Genomic DNA, 8,981 nt, shown 5'->3' on the forward strand with positions numbered 1-8,981 from the left:
AAAGTCACTGCACATTCTAAGTTTATATGCTCTGAATGTGCTCGTGTCACCGGTTGTATTATGATGCAATGACTTCATTTTAGTCTTTAAACAGACTGTGTGCAGGATACATATTACTGTTAGGTTTTTTTAAGTGCTTTTCTCTTCCAGAACTGTGACTCTAGAAAGATCACCGGGACAAAATGATCTGTCGCAGAAGGATGCAGTCAGACTAATATGAATGTGAGTGTATAAGTTATGCACGACATCAAACTGTTTCTCCGTGTGCGCAAAGACGTCAATGTACAACAGTTTAGTTCCTTTAGCTGTATTTACAGGTACCTAGGGGTGAAGGAGTGTGAGAGGTCAAAAGGTGGAAGAGGATGAGGATGAGGAGGATGGGGGGGGAGGAGAAGATCCCTCGGTCAAACAGGGTAAGGGTCTGGGATCAGGAGAGTGACGCATCCCTGGTTCGGGCCCTCAGCGAGCGCATTAATGAGCGTCTGAGACTCGCAGATACGCATAATGTGTTTCGATGAGTAACCGTACTTTAAATATAACCTTTTCCCAAATTATTTGGGAATTGCACCTTTTAATTGACATTCAATCTGTTCAATTCTACACAGTAGTCTTCTTGATCGAACCTCATAAGCGTTCAGTAAAGCAGAAATACAACTTGACTCGGCCAACATATGGCCGTCAGATGATCAACACTTCCTGTCGTGCTTTGACTCCGCCGATCATCACTCGCTGCTTTGTTTCTGTTACTCATTCATCGTCATGAGATGTGAACTTTGCCTCTTGCACAACAACAGCGTCAGACCCAGAACATCATCGTTTGAAATGGAAAGAAGAGCGGCGCACACACACACACACACACACACACACACACACACACACACACACACACAGCAATCATTTTGAATATTCTGGTTCTGTTTTGTTGATTCTTCTAAACACTCTTGAATCATTGAGACGTTGAGTAACGTCAAATTACTGCAATGAGTAATTGCAAATAAAAATAATCCAAATTGCGTGCTGGTCTGTGACCCTCGAGGACACGCGGGGTATAATAAATAAAAGGATGGATGGATAAAAACTTCACAATCTGTTTCCAGTCTTGTTCCGAGCTCAGCCGACCACAGAGCCGCTTTATTTAAAGCATAACTCTGACTACGCTTTGAGGCCTGAGAGCTCTTAGTAATAAGACGTGTTATACATGCAATAATCAACACATTTACAGTAAAAGTTGTGCTTTTCTCTTCCAGAACTGAACAAAATGAATGACTAGTATGAATGTGAGTGAACCGTTTCTCCGTGTGAGCAAAGACGTCAATGTGCAACTGAATGATCAGTTGCACATTCCTTCTGCTGTATTTACAGGTACCTGAGGAGGGGTTAAGGCGTGTGAGAGGCCAAAAGGTGGAAGAGGATGAGTGGCATTGGTTGAAGAAGATATGGAAGAGGATGAAGAGGATGAGGAGGATGAGGAGGATGGGGGAGGAGAAGATCCCTCAGGCAAACACAGGGCGAGGGTCTGGGCTCAGGAGAGCGACACGTCCCTGGTGTGGGCCCACAGCGACCGCATTAATGAGCGTCTGAGAGGGACTTAAGCTCCGGGGCTTAACGCAGATCAGGCTCTGATTCTCCGCGTTGGGGAAACGGGATTGGAGTCCGAACCAGCGTTATGGAGGCAGGGAGAGAAACGCATTAAGGTTGTCTGAAGTGACAGCAGCACCTGAAACACTGAGGGGCTGAGAGGAGGACGTACTTCATGGTGTCTACTACACTGGAGAAGTTGAGCCCTGGTGGAACTCCCATCTGACGTACAATAAAGTACAATTTTGAGGTTGTTTTTCTAAATATTCTACTTTTTCCTGCACTACTTCTACTCCATCTCAAATATTACAACGGCAAAGCCCTGCTTAAATTAAGTAAGCAGTAGAAAGGTGTAGTTATTGTGTTGACTATGACTGTAGAAACAGAAGGTTGTCGTGTTCCCCCGGTCACTGTAAAGAGGAAAATCCTACAAGAACCAGAATGCATTGCACAACAAGTCGTCCATATCAAACGGCAAAAGGATTGGTTTGTCCGTGCCCTGCAGAACGACACATAAAAGTGCTTTCTCATCTGATACATGTCTCTTAAATAGGACCATTCTGTCTAAAAACCTATTTTACTTTAGTTATGTTGCATTTTACCTCAGCAAGATTTTAAATTCAAGACTTTTTCTTGTCAAATTCTTTCGCCGTAGTTTCTCTGTTCGTTCCCGGCTCCCTGTGTAACAGACACTACATAGTCTACTCTCCAGTGAGCAGTAAATAGAGATTTGATGAGTCATTGTCCGTCACAACAGTAATTATCTAAATGATTTTGTCTTGTCAGTGCAAAATCAAAACAAACACCGTCTTTGTTGTCATGTTGAAATGTTTTACCTGACAGGCATCGCTGCTCAAATAGTTACCGAAATTAGACTTTGAACTCTCCAGTGAGCCGTTCAACTGCAGCTACATGCTCATGTTTAACATCTAGAAAGACATTACTCACTGTTTCACTGCTATCGGGAAAGGGACAGGAAACAATGTTTTCCACAAGGTTCTGGGGTTGAATCTACATTCTAAATTCTACAATCCTGCAATTCATGTCTATTAAAAGACAGAAAAACATCAATAATGACTAAATCTACTTAAGTTTATGTTGTACAGCTTCAGATATGTGCGTCACTAATCAATGATTTCTACATTTCCATAATAATGGAGACAAATATGAAGGGTGAGATAAATACAAACTGCCTACAGTATGAGAAAGAAATCTTAAAGCCTTTAAAAACAACAACAACAAAAAAGAAACGTAACATCGAGTAAACACATTCCCAGCACACACAACCCTAACAGCCACAGCTGGCTGGATTTGCGTAAGAGGCCCTGGCACAGACTCCGTGTACGCCGTCCGTGTTTGTAGATCACTGGAAATCTGCTTTGGTTCAGGCACCGACTGCACGGTGCTGCAACGGGCGGATTAACATAAGTACAGGATGAGGTTGTCCCAGATAACTACAGAAATCCTACGAGACATTTTGTCCCAAATGATTTTCCAAAAGCAGTCGTGCAACTTCTCCGGGGTCGTCTAAAGGTTATGTACTAGATTGTAATATGAGCTACATTGAGTCTGTTGTAACACAACTGGTGCAGTCGACACAATTTTATAGTTGAAACTAAAGGCTCCCTGCTGAGTTTTCTGTGAGTGAGTCATCGTATTTGTATGTGTTGTACCAGCGCACGAACGAGCACCGGGGTGACTTTATATACATTGCTGTAGAGGACCACACTTCCTGTTTAATCAGCTATGTTTGGGTGTCTGTTGTGCTATCTCAGGGCCGTTACAGTCTCAGTGAGACGGACGTTAGAGCGTCTTTAGCTTCTGTCGTATGAAACGGAATATACCGGCCCTGTACAGATAACAGAGGGAGTTAAATCAAGTCCTCCGCATTTTGATTTGACCGTTAAAAAGTGGACAGGTGTTGTAGCTGGAGTGCGAAACGGAGCTGCAGTGGACAACAATGTTCTCTAACTCTTGGCAAGAAAGCCAATGAGCATATTTCCTGTTCTTTTAATGTCGCAGACAAGATGTTGTACCAACATGAAGGAGGCTGGTTGTATCACTGCTCCGCTAGGCCTCCATGTCCCCGACAAGGTAAAACACAAACTTCTATCTCACGTGAGACTACAGAAGAAGACAGAACAGAAACACTGCTGGTCTCAAACCATCCCAAGATCAGGCTTTGCAAATGTTTCGTCAGGTAGAAGATGCAGTCCAGCCCCTTTAATGTTTTGATTCACTCTCACCGCTCACGTAGCATCGCTGTTCTCAGAGTAAAAGCTCTACAAACCCAGCGTGCACGAGCTGTTCAGCTGCAGAAAGACACAGTTAGAGACGAGCTGGTGAACAAAGCGGAGCATTTAGCAAAGGAAGAGTCGCATAGTTCCCTCAAGAGTTGGTGGAGACCAAAACCAGAGCTAAAACCAGCAGGTGGCCAGAAACAGGACTCCAAATGAATGATAATGTTGCTTCCTCTTTGCTGGAAATGCAAATAAGCAACTTTGCCAACAAGTTCACCATATCAACCTAAAAGATGATGATTCGTCATCGTTGTCTTCGCCACTTGTTTCCACAAAAATCAGTAATTGCAGGTTGAAGGACACAAACGCTGTGTTTCCGTTAGAGAGAGTTGTGTTTTGCTCCTGCGAGAGTAAAGGTATTAACTCCACAGAGAACATTAAACACATATTCATATGTGTTTGTTTCACATCAGCACTTATGCTAATGTCTGCTGGTTGCTGGAGAGAGGAAGTAAATACTGCTTTGCATATAAACAAGAGAATTCACTGTGATGAGGAAATAAGAGCTAATTTACCAGAAGCACTTGGCTCGAATATGAGGGGAGGTCATGGCGCTAACCAGTAGAGCCAGGCACTGATTAGTGGGTAATGCACTTACTTCGGTAAGTGGTGTAAAGCTCTTTACGGTAAAAATGGAATAGACTGGATTTGCCTCACTTAGTCTGCCAACATATTAGCGGTCACAGGGACACGTAGCTTACAGCGGCTCGCTGCGTCGGCTCTGGAGGTAGAATCAACTCAACAATGAGCTACTGTTGAAGAGAAAGCTGCGGTCAAATACAGCAGATGGAGCACCTTGATATGATTTACACTCACATTTGTGTTGCATATGAGTTCATTGAGTGGTTTCTTGATTGCAATCTTCTAGAAGCGCGGCATGTTTAAAGACTCTATGCAGCGATATGTAGGCTTCTTCTTTTGGCTTATTGAGCCGCAGTCGCTTAGAGTTTGGAGTTTTGGGTGATAGTGAAAGAAGTATTCAAATCATTTACATAGATTAAAGTAGCAATCAATATGTAGGAAAGATCTCAGTATACAAAGAAACTTATACAGCTGCCATAAAATACATGTAGTGGAGTAAAAAGGTTCCTTTGACATGTAGCGGTGGTGTAAAACTCTAAACTGTCCTTACAGCCACACACGTTTATTTATACAGCACATAATCATTATTCTAGATCTTGTATGATGTATGTATGCACAGTATTTATGTACGTATGAATGTATACAAAACATAATTATACATATTAGCGTCCAAGTCACACCTTATTCCGAATGAATATTGCTTTCCGTGCACCGATATTCAGCAAGACCGCGTTTGAGTCCATACTGAGCTAATTCTTTGAAGCGAAAGTAGCAGAAATCTTTGCTTTTGGCAGATTTCTCACCCTGTGGAGACCAGTGGCGACGGACTGTTCAAGCTGCAGATGTTCACAGATTATAGGCTTGTGCAATAATCAGCTTGGTGGAGATGTGCACACTCTCTCATTACAAGTGGCCCACTGTGACACGGATGCAAAGATCTTTGTCCTTATTCTTTGGAAACTGTGCAAATTTGTTATTTTTTTTTAAATCATGCTGGGGGGGGGGAAACCAAGCAGATTCAAAGAATGTGAGTAACGTCTTGTAAACAGATAAAAGCAAACATGTAGCCGTTTCCAATGGATCACTTGTACACAGCTCATGCTTTGTAGCATCAAAGGCAAGCCGGTCACAAGTGAGAGCCAGACAAATTCTCTGAATCTCAAATAGATCGCAGGGAACCTCTGCTAGAATAAGCACACTAAAGGCCACATATTGGAAGGAGTCCTCCCAGGAAGCGGCTTTTGTGCTTAGTGTGAGTCGATAGCTCAATAATTCACCGAGGCAGAAGCTGAAGAAAGCATTATTGGACCACGAGGTGCAGGCTCACGTCTTCACAAAGGCCAAAGGAGACCGGTGCAAACACACCATGCCACTGAAAAACTGCCATGACTCAACAGAAACGCAGTATTTAGTGCAGATTGACGCTGTAAAAGAGTTATCATCCCCCTCCTAAAAATGAAGCTTTAGGAGAAGTATTACTGCCAACAGATGGTGAATTCATGACTAAGCATTATTAAATTAGCATGTGATGCTGGAATGCATCCAAAACAAATGTTGGAGGTTGCGCTCTACGTAGAGCAAAGAGTAATCCAAATTACCAGGAGCCATATTTACATGCTTAATGGTTTCCTGAGCTCTTATTGGAGAGCAGGGAAAAAAAGCATTAAATTGGTGATTTTATGTGGAACAGATATTAACACATAAGCATATTCCAGTCCTTTCATTCCGGTGTGTGTAGCATCAGGAAGACACCCTCGATATATATCCAACCTGCCAGCAGGGACCCCATATCCACGGATCTTTTAGAAAGAGACAGCTAATCTATGGCAGAAAGATGTGTTTGTTCAGATAGCGAGCAATTTATTCAACACGCCAACATCTGTAACGTGACAGTCTAATTTAGACTTTCCCTCAGATGGCAGGAAGCACTTCTCTTTAATGGATGACTCATGCTGCTACTTGTTGACAAGAACATGCTGCAGTGTTCCCAGAGGAGGCGTACTGAAAAAGCTTCTCGCTCACATTAACCATGCCGGGGTTCAATAAAGGACCAGGTAATCAAATGATGTAAATGTCAAACGTACCCTCCAGCAAACATGTTCTTCTTGTTACGTCTTTAAATCGCAGATACGACGACGACACATGTTACCTGGGAAACAGCACGGTGTAAATATATAAAGATTGATTTGGGCTTTAGTCATTCAGAACTATGGTAATCAGGTTGTACGTGGTGGCATCGCTCAGCGCTGCCCTGATGTTATCGTGTGTGTAGTATTGCCGCTGGCTTACAGGCCGATCATGTGAAGGAAAAAACAAATCTGCAAAAAGATGCAAGACTATAAATACAACATCAATGAACCGTTTCAGTCGGATGAATGCAAGAAGTCAGTAACAATCGATTGATTATGTTGATGTGCACCAGTTAGCTGTAAATAGAAGCAGGAGTTGTTTCAGTGCGCGACAACAAAGAGCGTCTGTGTAGATTCTGCAGCTCCGCTTCATCGATGGTCACGCTTATTCATAATGTCAGTCTGTACTTCAAACAAAGTCTCCAAACACTAGTGGGGTCATTAAGAACATTTATTCAAGTAGGAAGTAGAGATTTTAGGTTCTCACAGGACAGAGACGCTACAAACACGCTGATCTTATAGGATGTGATGCACTGATGTAGATTAAACTAGATAACAGGAGAGAAAGGAGTTAACATGCAACACACACACTAATGCAGCAGGAACATTAATCCAGAAACATCAGATGTGATCGTAAAACATTTAGACAATCTCGAAGGTTCAATCTGCACAAATAGATTTTTGGAGCAGCAGTAACGAGCTGCACACACAGCAGTGACATATTATCACCTCGTTAGCTGATATTCACACATGCAGCAGTTATGCAGAAACCTTCTTCATTTGATGTCGTGTTTCTGGTCATCTGATGAATGTTCTATCTTAATAATATGACAATAAAATCTCTTTTTAGCTCTGGTTTAGTCTATGCTCCACTGTGTTCACCAGCTGGTCTCTTAACTGTGTGTCTGTCGTTTGGTGCTGAGCAGACAGTACACTGTGCTGAAAACAACTGCCTGCAGCATCTGGAAAGGACACTGATGAGAGCGGTGAGAGTGAACCAAAACAGTAAAGTTGTTATTTGTGTTTTTACAGACGCCATTAAACCCCGACACTAACATTAACTAGCACCGTTTAAAAGCCTGCGCGGCTCAGAGGTACACTGAATGTTGAGCAGAGAGAAGTTAGAGTCATGTTGAGTTGGGGAGGTCGTAATATTAGAAAGGACATTTTTCTTCATGCGTTTGGCAGGCAGAGGGTTTGAAGAGACAGGATGTCTGATTCTAAACAGGGACTGTAACCCTCTAACGAACCCTCGGTGCATTAGATCTGATATGGGACGGTCCCACGAGAGGACCACCGAATCACAGGCACTAGCAGGGCCACGGGGTCTTTAAAAGCCCCACATGTGTTTGTAAACACCGAGGCGGAGGAGTCATTTCAATCTTTTGTTACATAAACATCAAATCCAGCCATGTAACAGAAAAGGATTAAATATGATGACTAAAAAGAATGACTTGGACTTTGGGAAAGTATATTTCATGTTTTGTCGGGCCAACTGTATCAGAGCCATTCCCGGTCAATTTAAATGCATCTGATATAATCTGAATCTATTTTTACGTTCCCAGGTGGATCAAATGATGATTCTTTCTCATCGTGTTGCAGGTATTAGCACATATATTTAGGCCTGGAGGCCTAAACTCTCTCTCAGATGTGAAATTGCTGTCATGATGAAAGTCGGCGTGTGAGCTGCAGTATTCTTTATATCGCTTCCTAGAATGATAAAATGCCTCCGAGCGATGTTCCTAAATGGCAGCCAATGCCCCGACAGACGACCGCGCTTCTGAATTAATATTATACGTCAAACAACGCCCGATCCAGTCTTATGGGTTTTGCACACTCAGCCTGAGCCTCCCAGTCGTGTCGACGTGTCCCGGCCTGCATGCTGAAGACAGACGACACACTCAGTGAGCTTCCTAGAATTAGACATTCAGTACATTCATTTCATTTCTGAAGGATGTTTCATGGAGGGCATTCCTAGAGAGCACAATGGTTCTGTGAATCAGAAGAATTCTGAAACATTTCAGTAACTACTTCAGTAGTTTCTCCACATATATGATCAGGAACCTCGTAGGAGCGACTTGTACAAGAAGAGGTCAATAAAGCAAATCCACTTCAAATGTAATAAAACCAAATTCAAAAGCTAATGTAACTGACTATCTTCATGTTTAAGAGACAAATATGAGACTCCCAAACTATTTCTATACTATGTTGGGGTATCATGAGGACACAAACAGTGTGCACCTGTTCATGTCAACAAGTGCTAAAATACGGAAATAAAGAGCCAATATTTCAAGAATGTATACTTCTTCTGACGGAAATTGCTGTTGAAACAAACCCGCGAGTCAAACCTGACAGCCGCTATTCAGCGCGTGATGGACGCTCTGTGGGGCCT

The sequence above is a fragment of the Pholis gunnellus genome, assembly GCF_910591455.1.
Source record: "Pholis gunnellus genome assembly, chromosome: 18".
NCBI lineage: Eukaryota > Metazoa > Chordata > Actinopteri > Perciformes > Pholidae > Pholis > Pholis gunnellus.